A 19460-nucleotide genomic window follows, 5' to 3' on the forward strand; every position below is an offset into this window, starting at 1 on the left:
CTCACATCTGTAATCCTAGCACTCTGAGAGGCAGAAGCAGGAGGTTTGCTTGCACTCAGGAGTTCGAGACCAGCCTGAGCAGGAGTGAGACTGCATCTTTACTAAAAAATAGAAAAATAAACCAATGTGGTAGGTGTCTACAGTCCCAGCTACTTCGGAGGCTGAGACAGGAGGATCACTTGACCCCAAGAGTTTGAGTTTGCTGTGAGCTGGGCCAATGCCACAGCACTCTAGCCTGGGCAACAGAGCAAAACCCTGTCTCAAAAAAAATATTATATATATATATAATTTTTTCTATATTTATATTTAAATTCCTCTTCCAGTTGTTATTCTTTTAAATCACTTTTCATTACTCTTAAGATAGAGCTCACGTTGACCTACAAGGCCCTAGGTAATATCTCTCTGCTTATCAATTAAAAGTTATCTCAAACTACTATCTTTCTTTCTCCTTAAGGAAGCCATGATGGATTTTATTTTGTGCCTTGACCATAACATATCCTTTTTGCCAAATAACCTTTTTTTCTTTATAAAGTCTGATATTTAAGCTATGGTTAGTTTTACTATTGTTTCCATAGAGAAGCTACTCATTGATCATATCTCCATCCACTATCAGACACTCTAACACATTACTCATTTTATTTCCTTAATATATGAACCATAGCATGTAATTATGGTGTTTATCTATTTACCTCTTTATTGAGTATCCCCCAACCCCAAGTAGTTCTGCCTCCTTTTCTATGAGGATAAGAATCATTTCTATAGTAGGTACTCAATAAATAATTGGGATTAACAAATAAATATATAAGGGAATCAAATTTGAGAGAGGAGGTGAATTGAGTGCATTGTGGGAGTCCTAGATTGGGTGGGAGGTTCTCAGATCAAAGACGCTTGATCACAGAACAGAGCATGCGTTGAGTCTAGGAGAGCGAGCAAGAATAAGTCAGCTGAAGACAGAACCTATAAAGATCTTTGAGACCTTCATGCCAAAGGCAAAAGAACCCTATGCAACAACAACAACAAAAATCCTTTCAGGTATTGTAGAGACTCCAGAGTTAAATTTGGTGACATAGTACATTGCAAATTGTATAATGATGGGTCTCCAGTTTTGTGAGATAACTAAAGCCAGACAATAAAAGCCCTTCTGCATACTAATATTCTTTTTAATTTCAAATTAATATGAGGGTACAAATTTTTAGGTTATGTAATTCTCACTTCCAAGGTAAAATTTAAGTTGTAGTTGAGCCCTTCACCAGGGCACATGCTGAATACCCTCACATGTGCACATTAGGTGAGATACGGCCAATTGCCCTGGCTCCCCTGTCACCCTTCCCCTCCCTCCTCCCTTCTCTCACCTCCCCTTTGCTAGATTATATTTGTGTTTTATCATTTATGTGGGGGTGTAATTGTTTATATATTTGTTTCATATTGCATATTTATGTTTTTAATTATATTTTATTTTCAAGATGTGTTTAGTAAAATATTGTACAAGAAAGCAAACTGTAGATAAAGCACTCTGATTGGCAATATCAAGGTTGATTTTCGAAGTTTTTATTTTAAGAAACTAGATAGAAAATCAGTGCCATTTATTAAGACAGGCAATTAATCAAGAAAGAATGTTCAAATGAGAGAGAAGAAAGTCCCATGTTAGTCATGTGTTTCCAATTCATATAGGTGTATTAAGATAGGTTTCCAAAATGCAAAGAAATATGAAATTCTTAAAATCTGAGCTGGAAGAGGAGACTAGAAGTGGCGGCTAGAAGTTGTGATACTAATCAAAGAATTCATAAATATTTTATCTTTTTCCACATGAGATCACATTCCTCCGATTCTTTGTTATAAGGAAAGGCCATGGCAATAAAATACAAGAAACACTGATGTATGTTATTTCTACAAAGATGCTTTAAGAGCCAATGTGTAAATTACCACTTTCTTTGAGTAATCATAAAGACAACTGACCCCAGCTGCTCTGTGAGACATTAAATCTTTATTGGGCTAAGCCTTTGAGACATTGGGGCTTGCTGATTACTTAAGAAAAGCCTAGTCTCTTATTATTAGTAAAGAAATTATCAGTTGTCCATTTATACATGGTAATGAAAGCCATGATAGCAGATGAGAATTCTGGACAGTATGTAAAAGAGAGGTAAGCCAGGAACTGCGACATACGGAACAGAATCATTTGTAATATAGATCTTCTAAGGTCACTCAGAGATCCTTTGACCTTTGAATGAATGTCCTCAAAGGTCACTATGCAGTAGTTCGAAGAAACTTACAAAAAGACCAATGTCACAGATACAAAGAGAGAAAGGAATTTCAAGGAAGAAATAGAGAATAGAATCAAATACAAACTAATCAAATAAGTTGAGAAATGAAAAGTGAATCTGTGTTTGGAAATTGGACCATAGTGAGAGTTTTTTTCTTGCCTTTTTTTTTTCTTTTCTGGGTGTGTTTTTCTAGGACTGTTTGAAGACACAGTGAAGTAGGTTTAGGATTGGCCAGGAGGTAAAATATACTTTCAAAAAGATTGATTGTCGGGCGGTGCCTGTGGCTCAAGGAGTAGGGCGCTGGTCCCATATGCCGGAGGTGGCGGGTTCAAACCCAGCCCCTGCCAAAAACCACAAAAAAAAAAAAAAAAAAAGATTGATTGTAAAGGGTAAGATCTTATATTTTCCATAAAAAACAATAATTAAAATAATGAAAATAGCGTGATCATCAGAACTTCTTTTATTTCATCCTTTAATTATAAAAATAGCCATAAACATTGCATGTAAAAATATCAATACCATATATGTTCAGTGACTTAAACAGTAACAGAAAACTATAAACAATTAAAATAGGGAAATAAACACTGATATAAGTGACTTTAGAAAAAGTAGAATTTTTACATAAACTATTGTACTATAACTTTACATACATTCTATATGTATGTAAACAGTGACCAAGACGTATCCACTGCTATAATACTCTGAAATAAAAACTAAGCAAATAATTAATTTAAAAAGAAAATAGAATTAATCTCAAAGAACACTAAAAGTATGGTAAACAAGATATAAAGGCATGCTTATTTCTGACTAAAGTGTACATAGTTATATGCATACACACACCTCTACATATATACATAAGTACAGATGTACATACATGTTACATGGCTTATATTATGTGTGTGTGTGTGTGAGTGTATAGGCCAAATGTGTGCATGCACACTTGTATAACTATATTGATACTGAGGATAATAAATTGGTAAATATATTTTGTGAAACAAATTCCACAACATTTTCAGAATGCATTAATCTATTAATTTAGGATAAAAATATAATCTGTACTTGGCCAGGTGTGGTGGCCCACACTTGTAATTTTAGCACTACGGGAAGCCGAGGGGGGAGGATCCCTTGAGCTCAGAAGCTCAAGACCAGCCTAAGCAAGAGTGAGACCCCATCTCCACAAAAAATAAGAAAACGAATAGAAGCTGGGGCAGGCACCTGTAGTCCAAGCTACTCAGGAGGCTAAGGCAGGTGGATCACTTGAACCCAGGAGTTTGAAATTGCTGAGAGCTAAGCTGATGCCAGGGCACTGTAGCTCAGGTTACAGAGTGAGATTCCATCTCCAAAAACAACAACAACAAAATGTACTCAAGATTATTTAATCTTTCTCTTAAAGATGTTTTGTCTTATAAATGGAATTTACTCAGATGTAGGTCCTCGTGTGTATTTTCATAAATAAAATTAGTTATCATTTATCTAAATATGATAATACAATCTCATTTGGACAGCTAAAGTTTTTTGAATAGTGAATATCTTGAAAATATAAATATATATATAAATATATATCAGCTTATTTACCCTTAGTCAAATATTTTTGCAAGCAAAGGCTCCTAATAACTCTTATCTATTGTTGGAAAAAAAGAAGCAAATATTAAATACCTCTGAGCTGGTAATTGTTTGAGATGATAAATTTATAGAAATAAATAGATAATATTCTCAGTCTCAAGAAATATTTTGTTGTCTTGGTGTGCATTAGACATCATTCTGAATATCAATAGTGTTTAGAAGTAGTTTGAATTGATGTTAAGCTTAAAATGTAAATTTATGCAGCAATTAGAGAATCATTTATGTAGAAATGCAGCAAATTTGAGATAATATAAAATTGCTACAAGCTTTTAGACAAGGTGAGAACCTAGCAAACTCATTATAAGCTGTCAGATGAAGCGTTGTGTTGTTATGGACATTCTATTTTAATGCTGATGGGATGAGAGATTATTTATTATCCTTGCTAAGTATATCAAGATCCATCATTTCTTAATAAGATTCCCTTCTGGTTATAATTAAAATTTGGTCTTTTCAAACTGTAAGCGACAATATACTATCATACAAATTAGAAGCTTATAAATTTAAGCTATAAAAGAAGGCACATAATTGTTTCTTGTTACTTTACACAACTATCATACCTAAATACCATTCCACTCTTAAAGATGTCAGATCAATACTATTTGTTTATGTTAATAAAGTGATCAAAAATTCATACATTATTATGAAATCTGAATAATTATGTGCCATAAGATGTTATAAGGTTTTCTTTAGCATTAACTCTGTGGTTTTACAAGTCAGAAAAAAAATCTTGCTCTAAAACATTCTTCAGAATAGTGCTACTTAAGGTGTCTGCAGGCCAGTGGAGGATACAAACCAGTATAGTCCTGATTTGTTCAATAAATTATTTGAGAGAGAGAGTTTAGAAACTTTACTGCAATATGGCATTGCCGAGACATACAAGAACATCACCTTTTTGTTGTTGTTGAATCATTTTTATTTTTTTAGTCTTCATCTCTCAATGGATTGGAGGGGAAAAAACAAGCATTGCTTCTGTCAATCCATGAGCATGACAAGTTTTTCCTTCTGTTAACATCCTCTGCAATTTATTTTTTCGGTGTTTCCTAGTTCACTCTATACAGATCCTTCACCTCCTTTGTTAAATATATTCTAGGGTATTTTATTTTCTTTGATGCTACTGTGAAGGGTATTGCATATGATGTTGGCTGTGGGATTGTCATAGAAGGCTTCTATCAATTTAAGGAATGCCCTATCTATGCCAATTTTCTTAAATGTTCTTATCAAAAAAGGGTTCTGAATTTTGTCAAATGCTTTTTCTGCATTTATCAGAAGGATCATATGGTCCTTATCTTTACTTCTATTTATATGGTGAATTATGTTTATAGACTTGCGTATGTTGAATCAGTCTTGCATCTTGGAATAAAGCCCACCTGGTCATGATGAATTATTTTTTGATGTGCAGCTGAACTATCTTTGCTAACAGTTTATTGAGTATTATTCAATCTATATTCATTAAAGATATTAGTCTATAGTTTTTTTTTTGTTGTTGTTGTTATGTCCTTTCCTGGGTTTGGCATCACAGTGATATTCATTTCATAGAAGGAGTGGGGGAGGGTTCCTTCCTTCTCAATGCTATGGAATAGATTCTTCAATATTCAATAACAAGTCTTATTTGAAAGTTTGTTAGAATTCTGATGGACTGGCTCAGTACCCACAGCACAGTGGTTACAGCACCAGCCACATATACCAAAGGTGGCGGGTTCAAGTATGGCCTGGGCCAGCCAAGCAACAATGACAACTGCAACAAAATAGCCGAGCATTGTGGTGGGCACCTTTAGTCCCAGATACTTGGGAGACTGAGGTAAGAGAATTGCTTGAGCCCAAGAGTTTGAGGTTGCTGTGAGCTGTGATGTCACGGCACTCTACCAAGGGTGGCATAGTGAGACTCTGTCTCAAAAATAAAAAAAAGAATTCTGATAGACTAATGGCCAAGAAACAAGTGAAAAAATTCTCATTTTCGAAGAATCAGGGAGATGCAAACCAAAACCACACTGAGATATCCCCTAACCCCAGTGACAATGGCTGACATCATAAAGTCAAAAGCAACAGATGCTAGCATGAATACAGAGAAAAAGGAACACTTATATCCTATTGGTGGAACTGCAAACCAGTACAATATCTATGGAAAAGGAGATTCCTCAAAGAACTAAAAGTAGACCAACCATTTGATCTTGCAACCCCACTAATAAGTACTTACTCAAAGGAAAAAAAAGACGTTTTATCATAAAGACTTGCACTAGTATGATTATAGCAGCACAATTCACAATCACAAAGATGCGGAAACAATCCAAGTGCCCTTCAATACATGAATGGATTAATAAATTATGGTATATGTATACCACAGAATATTATTCAGACATAAAATGATGGGGATCCACTGTATTTTTTAATAACCTGGATGGAATTGGAGGCCCTTTTACTAAGTGAAGTATCGCAAGAATTGAGAAACAATTGGAACAATTGGATCGAATTGATCAACACCTGTATGCTCATATGGAAGCAAAACTGAATGAAATTCAAGTAGAGGGAAGAGATGGGTTAATTCCCACCTGAGAGTTACATTGCATGGGAATATTGCACTTTCTTGGTGAAGGATGACCTTATAACTCTGACTGTAGCTTTACAAAAGCAAACTATGTAACCAAAATATTTGCACCTCCATCATAAAGTGAAAATTTTTGTAAAGTAAAACAAATTGTACCCACAATTCTCTGGTTATTCTAAAGACATAATTCAGAATACAAAACCAGCATAAACATTTTACCTCACTAATACCCGAGATACATGCATTTTGATCATGTCCCTGCATAGCTCCTCTCTATTATCCACTTCCTTATCACTTCTTCATCTATACTATTTTTTAATTTAATCCTCTAAGTTTATTTCTTTCCTGCTAGCTTTACTTCTCGCCCTCCGTTTCTGGCCTTCTGAAGGTCTCTTTACTCATTATGCCATTGTACAAATCAAACTCAAGGCTGAAAACTTTGTTGACAATTAAATTAGCTTTTGAATCCTCTCTAGATAACAACGTCTTATATGACCCTGAAATAATGACTTCCTGTTGCATTTTAAGCATTTCTTTGGATTTGGATTTTAACGCCATACACTTTTTTTTTTAATTTCTATCTACATAATCATGACTTTAACATCACTATCATTTTTTTAGCAGTATTCTTTTTTCTGGCTTCATTGATATATATAGAACAAGCAAAAATTGTATGTAGTTACGAAACACGACATGATGTTTTGATATACATATGTGCAGGGAGAATGGGGACTGAATACCCCATTCTTGGCAAGGGAAAACACTCTCAGAAAAGGGGAAGAACAGGGAAATAAGTTGAGCAAGGCGGAATAAAAACAATTTAGCTAGCTTACTTTCAAAGTGACAATTGAATTACTTGTCTGGGCAGTTTCTGCTTTTACTGGAAGCATGGCCTGTAAAGGGATACAGCTTACAAACACCCCAGCTGGGTCTGTGAACATTCTGAAAAACAATGGCCATAGCAGAAGCTGCATGCAAAGCCTGGCAAGGAACATTAACCAGGCCAACCCCTGCCCAATTGACAGTCAACAACTTTCCAGAAGCAAATACCCATTGTGGAGATTTATGTAATGGCCAGGGGAGAAATCAAGAGAATAGCTTAAGCCCTGAGATATGTGCAGGAGGATTTGCATCCACACCCCAGAGGGAAACACCTCTGGGTGCAGATAAGGGGAAATTTTCTCTTTTCCACTGATTCTTCAGAGGAGAACTAATGCCACCATGTCTGCTCCACAGAGAAATGATAGGGTTCTAACCTCCCCCAGGGGATCTGTGTGTACAACCACAAACAGGAGGCTGCCCCCACATAAGGCTCAGGTTCCAGATTTCTCAAGGCTGCCCAGACCCTTAAAGTTAATGATTATAGATAGGATAAGAACTAACATGCTTACTCATAGAAACTGCTGATGTTTTTACTCCCTTCCTCAGTTTACCCCCTCAGGTAAATAAGAAAATAGCCTTCTAAATAAAACCTGGGTGGAACAAGCACTCAGAGCCACTGGCTGAAGCCCCACAAGCTAGCAGTGGACCCCTGTGCCCCCTCTTTAAAACTCTAGACTGTGTCTTTTCCCTTTATCTCTCACTGCTTGTACTTTTATTTTTCCCAGTTGATTGCTGCCATTTCCACAGGTCTTGAAGGACCCTGCCCCTGGGGCAGGACCCTGACACATATGCATTGTGAAATGATTACCACAATCAAGACAATTGACATATTAATTACCTCACATCGTTATAATTTGTGTGTGTATGCAGGTGTGTGTGTGTGTGTGTGTGTGTGTGTGTAGTAAGAACACATGAGATAAACTTTCTCAGCAAATTTCATGTACATAGTACAGTATTCTGGACTGTAGTCACCATGCTGTATGCTAAATCTCCACCAAGCGTTCATCCCATATAAGTGAACCTTTTTACCCTTTGACCAACAATTCCCTCTGTTACTTATTAGTCTCTGAACTTTCTCTTGAAATATAATAAAATTAATGCAATATCTTACAAATATAATTCAATATAGAATTAGTCAACCTACAGGTGTAAACCTTTTAGTATTTATCTTTTAATTTTAAGAAATGTAATATTATAATACCTTGTTGCTTTGCGGATAAGAAGATTAAAATAATAGAACATACTATAACTTTAACTACAAGGTGGGGTTCTTTTTGTTGTTGTTAGCTCCATTGATCTACTCATGCTACTTTTCTTCCAAGAAGTTGGGAGAGAAAGAACATTTGTATAGTTATTTAGAAGAGTGATAAAGGATAGATTGTTATTGATAATCAGGGTCCTTCCTGGCTCCCAGATTTATTTCAATAGCTTCTTCAATTCAGGAACCATAAGTAATGGTAGTAAAATATTTAATAAAGAAGGTCATATTTAGGATGCCCTACATTTTTCTTCTTCCTGATAGCATACATAGGCTTATTCTGGGCAATTAAATACCTACACAAAAGGAAGACAAGAAATCCTTGGAGGAGAAAGTTAAAGATTATGATACTTAAAACCTGAAATGGTGACATGTGCTACTATTCCCTCGGCTACAATTTGCTCAGGTGTTTTCATCAGGTAAAAATATCTCAAAGTACATTGTAAATTGAAGGATTAGTAAAATGTGTCAACACTAGAACTGTGAAACCCCATTATAATGAAAACTAAAAATGTCTATCACTAGTATATAAAAAAATAATAAGTAAGTGTAATGATAAGAGATAAATGAAATATGTTTATATTTCTTGATATCAAGATTAAGTGATTTTAGTATTTTCTAATAAGAATTGAAATAAATGTAATCCCTAAATAAAAGAATTAAGAATCTGGAATTACAGACAAGAATGCTTACTTATGAAAAATTATCACTCTGAACCAAGCTTTCTGAAAATTTAACAATTTATATTCTCAAAAGCAAAATCTAAAGATATTAATGAAAAAAGATCTCCATAAAACTCTGCTAGGACATTGCCTTTGTAGCACAGATACAAAAGCAAAGTTTGGATTGCAAAGAAATGTAGTAGTCAGAGTAATTAGATGTTTTCCTTTAACTCCGGGATACATTTCGTGTTGAAATCTTCTCTCTGAATTAGTAGTGGAGCTTCTGAGGAATATAAATTATCTTTCTAGTGCTTTTTAGAGTGTATCAATTTATTTTCATCACAGCTGACACTGTCTTAAGCCAAACCTGAAAGAACTGGTGATGATTTCAAAGATGTTATTCAAAAAACTTTGTTAAAAAATGACATGTCTTCCTTAGAACACTTCAACTTTCCTAGTGATGTCAAATAACAATACAGAAAACAATTTGAGTGGTTCTGTGAATTTACTTCTCTTATCAGTTAAAAATGTAAATATCATTTGAGGGCACAGCCTAAGCATTCTCTCCTTTTGTGTGGAATATGATTTCATCATGCTTATGCCCTTCTGTCTCCCTTAGAATAACTTACGAGGACATAAAAAGAAGCGTGCATAAATAATTCATCATTAAATGCTCATAAAACTGGAACCTCAGCTCAATAAAAACTCCCATCTTGATGCAGAATTTTCTTTAGGCACGCCCAAATATTTGCCAGAATACTAATCATTATTTGACATAATTAAAATTAGTTTTGGGGGTGGTACCTGTGGCTCAAGGAGTAGGGCACAGGCCCCATACATTGGGGGTGGTGGGTGCAAGCCGGACCCCGGCCGAAACTGCAAAAAATAAAAAATAAAAAGCGGGACTTCTTTTAGGGCGGCACCTGTTGCTCAAAGGAGTAGGGTGCTGGCCCCATATGCCAGAGGTGGTGGGTTCAAGCCCGGCCTCAGCCAAAAACTGCAAATAAATAAATAAATAAAATTACTTTTTATGAATGTAGGTTATGTTACTCTAAGAAAGAGTAAGAAATTTGAAGATTTAGGGCGTCACACTAATTTATCAAATTTCTTTTCAATCAATTCAAATTTTCTGTAACCTTGTGCCTAAAAAGGACCACTTGGATTGTTTTTCTCAGTGTTCCACATAGGTAAAAAAAGACACTTGACTACCATGCCAAACACTAAATTAACCACAATCTGCACACAATATAATCTTTGGCTTTTTCACTCATGAATAAGGAGGGTTTTCCTGGCTAGCCAGGTTACTCTCTGTGGCTGCTCATCCATATCTTGCCCAACAGAAACACAGAATGTAAAAGACACATCCAGCCCTAAGCAGAAAGCTGGAACAGGTATTGGTACACCTATGTTCATGGAAGCATTACTCGCTTAAGTGTAATGGATAAAGAAAATGCGACATGTACATGCAATGTGATGTAAAAAGAAAGGAATTTCCTTCCTTAAAAAGAAAGGAAATTCTCACATATGCTACAACATGACTGAACTTTGAGGACATTTTGCTACGTGAACTAAGTCAGCCATAAAAGGACAAATACAGTTTGATTCCATTTATGTGAGCTACTTAACCATCAAATTCCTAAGAACACAAGTAAAATGGTGGTTTTCTGGGAATTATGACAAGAGAGTATGGGGAATTACTGTTCGGGGAATTTCAGTTCTGCAAGATGAAAATGGTTCTGGAGATGGATGATGGTGATAGTTGCACAGAAATATGAGTGTATGGTACTTAACGTCACTAAGTCGTATGCTCAAAAATGTTCAGGATGGTAATTTTGTATGATATAGTATAATTAAAAACAAAATAAATAAATTATAAAGCCATGAGTAAAACATGAAAGAATTTTAAGTGCACATTGGTAAGTGACAGAAGCCAGTTATGATCCTAATAGTGATGTCCCAGAAAATACTAAAGATGTGTGGCTGCCAAGAGATTGGGTGGAGGGGAGGATAAATGAATAATTGAGGTACAGGAGATATTCTAGGGCAGGGAAATTATTTTCTATGATATTTAATCTATCACAGGAATTTCTGCTCATTGGGAAACTTTCCTTTCACCACTGTTTTTAAGGCTCCCCCACGTGGGGCTATAATGATATGGCTGTCTACTTATAGCTGGTGTCAGCATACTATGATTATGTATTCAGAAATTGGGTCTCAGATTTTCCTCTTTTCTAATTAATTATAGGCAACTACTTGTGTGACCAAAGATATGCGTTGAAGAAGACCTAGCAAAGCAGAGGGAGCAGATGCGAGGGGAGTGTGAGCCACCTGCCAGTGGTGCTGTTTACTCACTCCTGATCCTCCTCAGTCCCAGTCTTTTCCATACCATTGCCACATCATAGCAAATGCTGCTGTGCACATTCAATTTTATGGTTGGACAGACCAGATAATATTCAGTTCATAATGGGTAATTGGGGGTGCATAGACACTTTGTGTTCCAGTAGAAAACCAATGCTCCTTTTCCATGAACAAAATTTATTGTCAGATCAGAATATGGCCTTCCTGCAAATCTCTGGGAGTCTGGGTTATTATTCTAAGATTGAAGTTTGCTATACCACATTTACCACAGGTGCTTAGAACTTCTAGGTCATGATGTCCATGTCTCAGAGTGGCTTGTATTACAGCTTGCATCTCATGTAGACCCATTTGTTGTTCTGTGATACATAAAAGTCAGCAGCCTTATAGAATATCCAGGAAATAGGCTATAGTCGTATGACAAATCAGCCCACCAAAGATTGTACCTCTTTGTGTGTGTGATGAATAATTAACTATAACATCAAATGGTCTTCCAGTTTTGGAAGGACATCTTAATGTGCTGAAGATCACAGGACCCTTAGAAAGTTCAAAATTCGTGCCACGATTCTGGATTTTCATAGAGTTTATATCTTAATTTCTTGCACACAAACCTTACTAAAGCACCTAGAGTGTTTGCTCTTTCCCATTCATTAGTTACAACTGGAATAATATCCTAAATGTAATGAACCAGTCGATGTTCTGTTGAATATAGGTAGAGATGAGCAAGGGAGCACTTAAATGTATTAAGAAAGCAAAAAATCTGACAAACCTGAAGGCAAAACAATAAAAGAGATTTGCATCTGCTGGTTAAAGCAAAATGCTTTTGCTTTCTTGTTTTTCATTCATAGATGTGTAGCAGAGTTAAAGCATTTTAGGATCCATACATCAGGCATCAAGGCCAATGTTGACTCAAAAGATGCCCCACTTAGAATCACAAATATCGACATTGCAACCTCATTAAGCCATTTTAAATTCAGTCATTCTCCATGACTTTATGAATAGTCCCCCAAAATAACAGCTATGTGATGGAAATAGCCCCCTGCATAATCATATACATCCCCTACCCATAAGTATTTATTTTGGTAGTAGCAGAGACAGCTACAGGAGTACCCACTTAGCACTTTGCATTATCATACACTTTCACGTAGTAAATAAGGGAAAGAATGTGAATATTTTGTTAGACGCTAAGTGCTAGTACAACTTTTCCCACTGAAAATTCTAGACCTGGAGAAAAACTAGAGACTTGGACAACAGTTCCACTGTAACCAACATGAGTAAAAGGAATTCATCTATAGCCTCACCTCCTTAAGCTCTCAGACTGACAGACCATATTTGCATTTGAGGTCTTCAGCTATTAATAACAGTTCAGAGCCAGTGTCTAATAATACCTAGAAATTCTGTCTTTTTTTTTTCCCTGTACACAAATGCTCTAGTAAATGGCTTCAAATCACCACAAGGAACGCTTGTGGGCACAATTCATGATTTATGCCTATAGCCACATTCCAGAAGACCTCGACCTCCCTCCTCTCTCCACTTTTGACAAAATAAATAGCATCCATAAAATGTGACTAAAAGAAAAGCAGAAAATGAGAATCATATATTTTGACTAATAAAAATGTTTCCTTGTGAAAAACTGAACACGAGGCAATGAAAACCTAACATGGCTGGCACCCAATTTAAATAATTGGGCGGCGCCTGTGGCTCAGCGGGTAGGGCGCCGGCCCCATATGCCAAGGGTGGCGGGTTCAAACCCAGCCCTGGCCAAACTGCAACAAAAAAAATAGCTGGGCCTTGTGGCGGGTGCCTGTAGTCCCAGCTACTCGGGAGGCTGAATCAAGAGAATCGCGTAAGCCCAAGGATTTGGAGGTTGCTGTGAGCTGTGTGACGCCACAGCACTCTACTGAGGGCGATAAAGTGAGACTCTACAAAAAATTTTTTCTACAAAAAAAAAATAATAAATAAATAAATAAATAATGATCTTAACAAGCATTTGTAGATTTGAATTAAAACATCTCTTTTTGAAGGAGAAATACAAAATTTCAAAATAGATATGAATTTTTTAAGTTATATCATATAGAACTTAAAATAAGGAGATGACTGAAATGAAAGAAATTAAAGAGAAAAATTCAGAATTATCATAGAAATTAAGTCATCATTACTGCACGCCCAGTAAAAATAGTAGATTTCACCAAAACTATAAAAGGGGACTTGAATGTGTAAGTGAAAACAACACAGATGCTTAGAAACATCAAGACACAACATCAAACGTCAAGACAACAAAGATTAAATACTTTTAATGATAATCAATGAAACACTATTCATAATAGCAAAAATATGGAATCAACATAACTGTCTTCCAATGAAAAAGTGGTAAAAGGAAATGTGACATATATACAAAACAAGCTACTCTTCAGCCATAAGAAAGAATAGAATCCTGTTATTTACAGCAACATGGATAGAACTGGAGGTCATTATGTTAAGTGAAATAAGCCAGACACAGAAGCACAATTATTACATATTATCTCTCATATAAAAGGGTAAAAAAAAAAAAAAAGTGATCTCATTGTGGTAGAGAGCAGAATGGTGGTTACCAGAGGCTGGAAAAGTTGTATGGGGGGGAGTGAGGGAATGGGGAGAAGTATTTAGTGGGTACAAACATACACTTAGATAGAAGAAATAAGTCTAGTGTTTGATAAAATGTAAGGGTTACTATAGTTAACAATAACATATTGCATATTTCAAAATGGCTAGAAGACTTGAAATGCTCATAAATGTTCATAGTGTTGAAAATCCTAAATACCCTTACTTGATCATTTCACATTCTATGCATGTATCAAAGTATCAGATACCCTATAAATATGTACAAAGATTATACATCAATTTAAAAAATGATCAATGGGAAAATGATCGATAAAAAAGCTGTACAAAGAAATCCAACATAAGTTTCACTGAAGTTCCTAAAGAAGAAAAACAAAACAATAAACATCTTATTTTATAATGCAATCCAAGGTAACTTTCTGGAAATAAAAGGAAGCCTGATTTATGTATTAAAGGGTTCCACATATAACTAGGATTCAGAAAATTCAAAAATTCCTCCCTGTTTGTACATCTATGGGGAAATTAACATCCTTTTACATTGCTTATGGAAGTATAAAAATGGCCAATCCCTCTGAAAGAGAATTTGGCAATACTTTCATATACCCATTTATTTTTGACCCACCCATCACACTGCAAGGAATTTACCTGGAAGGAATAACTCCAAAAATACAAGAAAAAAATTTGTACGTTAATTGTTAAAGCAATATTTTAATAGCAAAATATTGGAAACAAGACAAATCCCCACCTATAATATATTGGTTGAATGTACACTCATAAAAGGAAGTGTTATGAAGTTATGAAAAAGAATGGAGAAAACCTCTGCAAAATGATATGAAATGATTTCTGTTATGCGTTATTAGATTTAAAAGGCAAGTTCAAAGTAGAAAGTATAGTGTGCTACTCTTTGTGTGAGAAAAAAGAGGGAATAATATTTGAATGTATAGACTATTTTTGAACTTTAAAATGAAAGATAAACCAGAAACTAAGAATAAGGATAATTGTGTAAGATGTGGGCATTAGAATAAAAGAGTAGAAGCCATAGAGATGAGAGTAAAACTTCTCTGAGTATATTTTTTTAATATTTTTAAAATTTCAAAACATAAATATGTTTTATACTTTTAAAAATAAAATTACATAAAAATAATTTTAAACATTATAAAATTTAAAAAAAAGAAAAGAAACACTAATTATGTACCTAAATAAGAGTAGAAGAACACAGAAATAGTTTAAATCATTAGGTTATGAGCAAATCCTCCGAAATAGAATTACAGAAAAAAAAAATCTTGAAATTTATAGTTTAGTGGTGGTAGCATTTCTATAATAATTCAAAATTATCTTGTGAGTATAGTAGGTCAAAGCAAATAAAAATATATGTGTTGTCTTAACGCAGTTTTCTCCTGGTTAAGAGAAAGAAGACATATATTAAGTAGGATAGGTAAGTATGAAAACTATATTGTTAAATTTAAATTGGAGATATTAGTATAAAGTCATGTTCAGTAGTTATAATAGCAATAATTATAAAAATAGTAATAATTTATTAAATTTATTCATGAAAAGAACATAGAAGCAATGTTACCTAAGCACCAATGAGCCCGCACAAGACCCAGAACTTGATTTTTAAAGACCATTACCACCTAAGAGGAAGTGAGACTCCTTATAAAACTGGTTGGCCTAAGAAAATTGTACTAGATGCCCACAAAAATACTTGGCAGTCCATATATTTTATCATGAAAGTTGGACAGTGATAATAAATTTATTTGGGACCTCAGAGCTGGATTTAAATAGCATTCTAGATATTTTCTGCTGGTGATCAAAATTCATTTCTATCTATATCTATACTCTCTTTTTATTGCAAGGACTGGAACCTTGGGAAGTACATTTTGAATTCCTCTTGTGTCAGAGTCGTGATATGGTTTTACCAAGGACGGGGCTTGGACTGAGTTTTGAAAAGTAGGAGAGAGGCAGGGACTATTTTTTTCTCATGTGGCACTGGCAGTTGAAGCCCAGGCTTTAGAAAAGATAAACTTTTCAGTAGACTGCTGGGCCCTGTATCCTGTGACTCTTCATTTGAGTTAAGGCTGTAGAGTATGTCAGATGTTGGATACCACTGACAATTTTTGGTTTTCTATCTATAGCTTCAATATGATACGGATACCTGATTGTGCCAGCAAACTCTCACCCCAATTTTTTCCCAACAAATTTATAAACACTGCTTCCCTTTATTAAATCCTTTTCTTCTTAAAATATCTAGAAGTGGTTTATGCATCTTACACTGACCCCCAACTGAAATAATTTACTATTTGAGAGAATAGTATTCTCTAGAGAATACTATTCTTTAGAGAATATTCTTTAGAGAATATATTAAAACATTCAGTTTTAATAGAATTTGAACTTCTGAAAACTTTCTCTGACCTATTCTCTCAAGTTGTTAAGAGTTATTATGAGTTTATTTCCTCTAAAGAAAGAATCATAGTTTATACTCGTATAAACATTAGTTATCACAACAAAAATACCCCTAAAATAATTCAAAGATCATATTAGAAGGCAGTTTGAAAAATATTTCATGACCTGGGAACATTAAAGTCTACAAAGTTTCTCTTGCACCATTGTCTTCATATGATTACATTCTCTTTTAGCTGCTTTGATTGTAGAACTGCAACGCCAATCACTGCCGCTACTACCGCAGATACCTTCTGTCTGATATTACTGAACTTCTAGCAGTGTCTTGAAGGCACCACCCTCTTATAAATTCACACTCACAAGTGCCTACCCACATTCACTTGCTTATCCTTGAGCAGTCACATCCTCTTCACCTTTGTAACCCTAGTGTATAATGCGGTGCACAAAAGAATAATTCTGTAAATGTTTGATTCTTCAGTTAGTTACTGATTTAATGTTTCCTGGAATGCCCTTTCTTTTTTCCTTCTGTTGGCTAACTTCAGTTTGTTCTCCAAGATTGATTCTAGATAACATATCTTTAGAATTCTTCCTCAGCATCTGCCAACTATTGATTGTCTGTTTCCATATTCTCTGTCCTTACTGCTATGAAACCACTTAACACATTTTGCTATTTTCCTGTGTAACTCCTCATGTCCTCAAATTATAAATATGTTCATGATAGCAGTCAAAGAATATGTGTATGTGTCCTAATTCACTGTGGAGAAAAATCTCATTTTTCTGTAAATGCTCTAAAATTTGCTTAAAAACAATCCATGAGTGAAGGAGAGTAGACAAAGGAAAAAGTGAAATAAGTCTGTTCATGAATTGATCATTGGGGTGATGGGTACTCTTAGTTTGGGCTCCACTGACAGAATGCTACCTACAGACTGAGTGGCTTAAACAGCATTTATTTTTCACAGTTCTGGAGCTGGGAAGTCCAAGTTCAAGCTGCTGTCGAGCTATTATCTGGCTAGGAGATTCTTCCTACTTTGCAGATGGCCATCTTTTCTTATATCCTTTCATGGTAGAAAAAGAAAAAGCTGTGATCCCTTCTGCTTATGAGCACCCAAATCCCATCCCACGGGTGCTGCACTCTCACGACCCTTTAGGCCTCCCTTCCAAATATTATCACCCTGGAGATTAGAAATTCAACCTACAAATTTGGGAAAACACATTCATTCAGCCCATGGCAGATAAATATGGATTTGTTTCTCTGTTTTCATTTGTTCAGATTTTCCACAATGGACCTCACCTATTGTGCATATTGCAAGGGTACATGTCAAATGTATTAAGAGTAGAGTATAAATGTCTTAACACAACAATTAAGTAAGTGAGGTGAAGGCTATGTTGATCAGTTTGATGTAAGCATTCCAAATTGTAGATAAAATCAGCACATTGTACCCCATGAATGCATTAATGTACACAGTTATTATTTAATATAAAAAAAAATTTAGAATTCACCACAAATAATTCCAGGAGTCCTTAGGTGGCATTATATAATCAAGCTCTCTCTGCTACTATAAATATTAACTATGTGTTCTCTGAACCACCTTTTATTTCAGCTCACATTCTAAGTGGCAACTAAGTTGCTCATACTTACCCAAAGCAAGGCCATTGATGACTTATACATGTATGCATGCTAAGGCTGTTTGTTTTTGATGGCTTAGTGTTGGAGGTGATGGCTGAGCTGAGGACCAAGGGTCACCTCTATAGGGTCCTTGTATAACTTCCTGCTCTAAAGCCATTGACTCTAGTAATCAATGCCCATTGATATAGATGACCAATTGGCATTTTGGGCAAATAGCATCACTTTGCATTTTACTTATGCCTGTATTATAAACAATCTCTTCCTAAAGGACATCTCATGTCTCCTCTGTAGAATACATCAGATGATGGTGACTACGTCTATGGGATTATCTGAGAGAGAAGTGCCAACCGTATTGTGCCATTTTTTTCCTCTCTGACATGTATCCACTTTCTTTACATTAAACTTGTGCTCTTCTGACTTTTCTTCTCCTGTAAAGTCAGATCCTCTTATCAGAAAATACATTTCTTTTAATTTCCTCTTCTTCATTGACTAAAAGTACACTAACACTATTCCAGACACAATATATGTTATTTAAAAATTCTGTCATATAATATATAAAGGAAAATAACATGCTTATGCTTGTAGTGTATTATTATGTACAAGACTGTTACTCTGGGTAGTATATGTATAAACAGTACTTCTTTATGCTTTATTATTTTTTTTTTATTTATTTTTTTTTTTGTGTAGAGACAGAGTCTCACTGTACCGCCCTTGGGTAGAGTGCCGTGGCATCACACAGCTCACAGCAACCTCTAACTCTTGGGCTTACGCGATTCTCTTGCCTCAGCCTCCAGAGCAGCCGGGACTACAGGCGCCCACCACAACGCCCGGCTATTTTTTTGTTGCCGTTTGGCCGGGGCTGGGTCCGAACCCGCCACCCTCGGCATATGGGGTCGGCGCCCTACTCACTGAGCCACAGGCGCCGCCCCTATGCTTTATTATTTTTATTATTATTATTTTTTATTAAATCATAACTTTGTACATTGATGCATTTATGGGGTTCAGGGTACTGCTTTGATATACAATGTGAACCGCTTACATTTAACAGAGTAACACATCCATTGCAATTACACTCATTTCTTACTAGTTTTTAAATGTACCATTGCATCATGCACATTAGGTGTGGTCCCCACAAATACCCTTCCTCCTCCCATATCTCCCCTCCTTTCCCACTGGCTTCCCTTCTACTTTCTGGACTATAGTTAGGTTTTGCCATTCATATGAATGTGTAGGTGATTATATATTGATTTCA

This window comes from Nycticebus coucang, chromosome 10 (assembly GCF_027406575.1).
Source record: "Nycticebus coucang isolate mNycCou1 chromosome 10, mNycCou1.pri, whole genome shotgun sequence".
Classification (NCBI taxonomy): domain Eukaryota; kingdom Metazoa; phylum Chordata; class Mammalia; order Primates; family Lorisidae; genus Nycticebus; species Nycticebus coucang.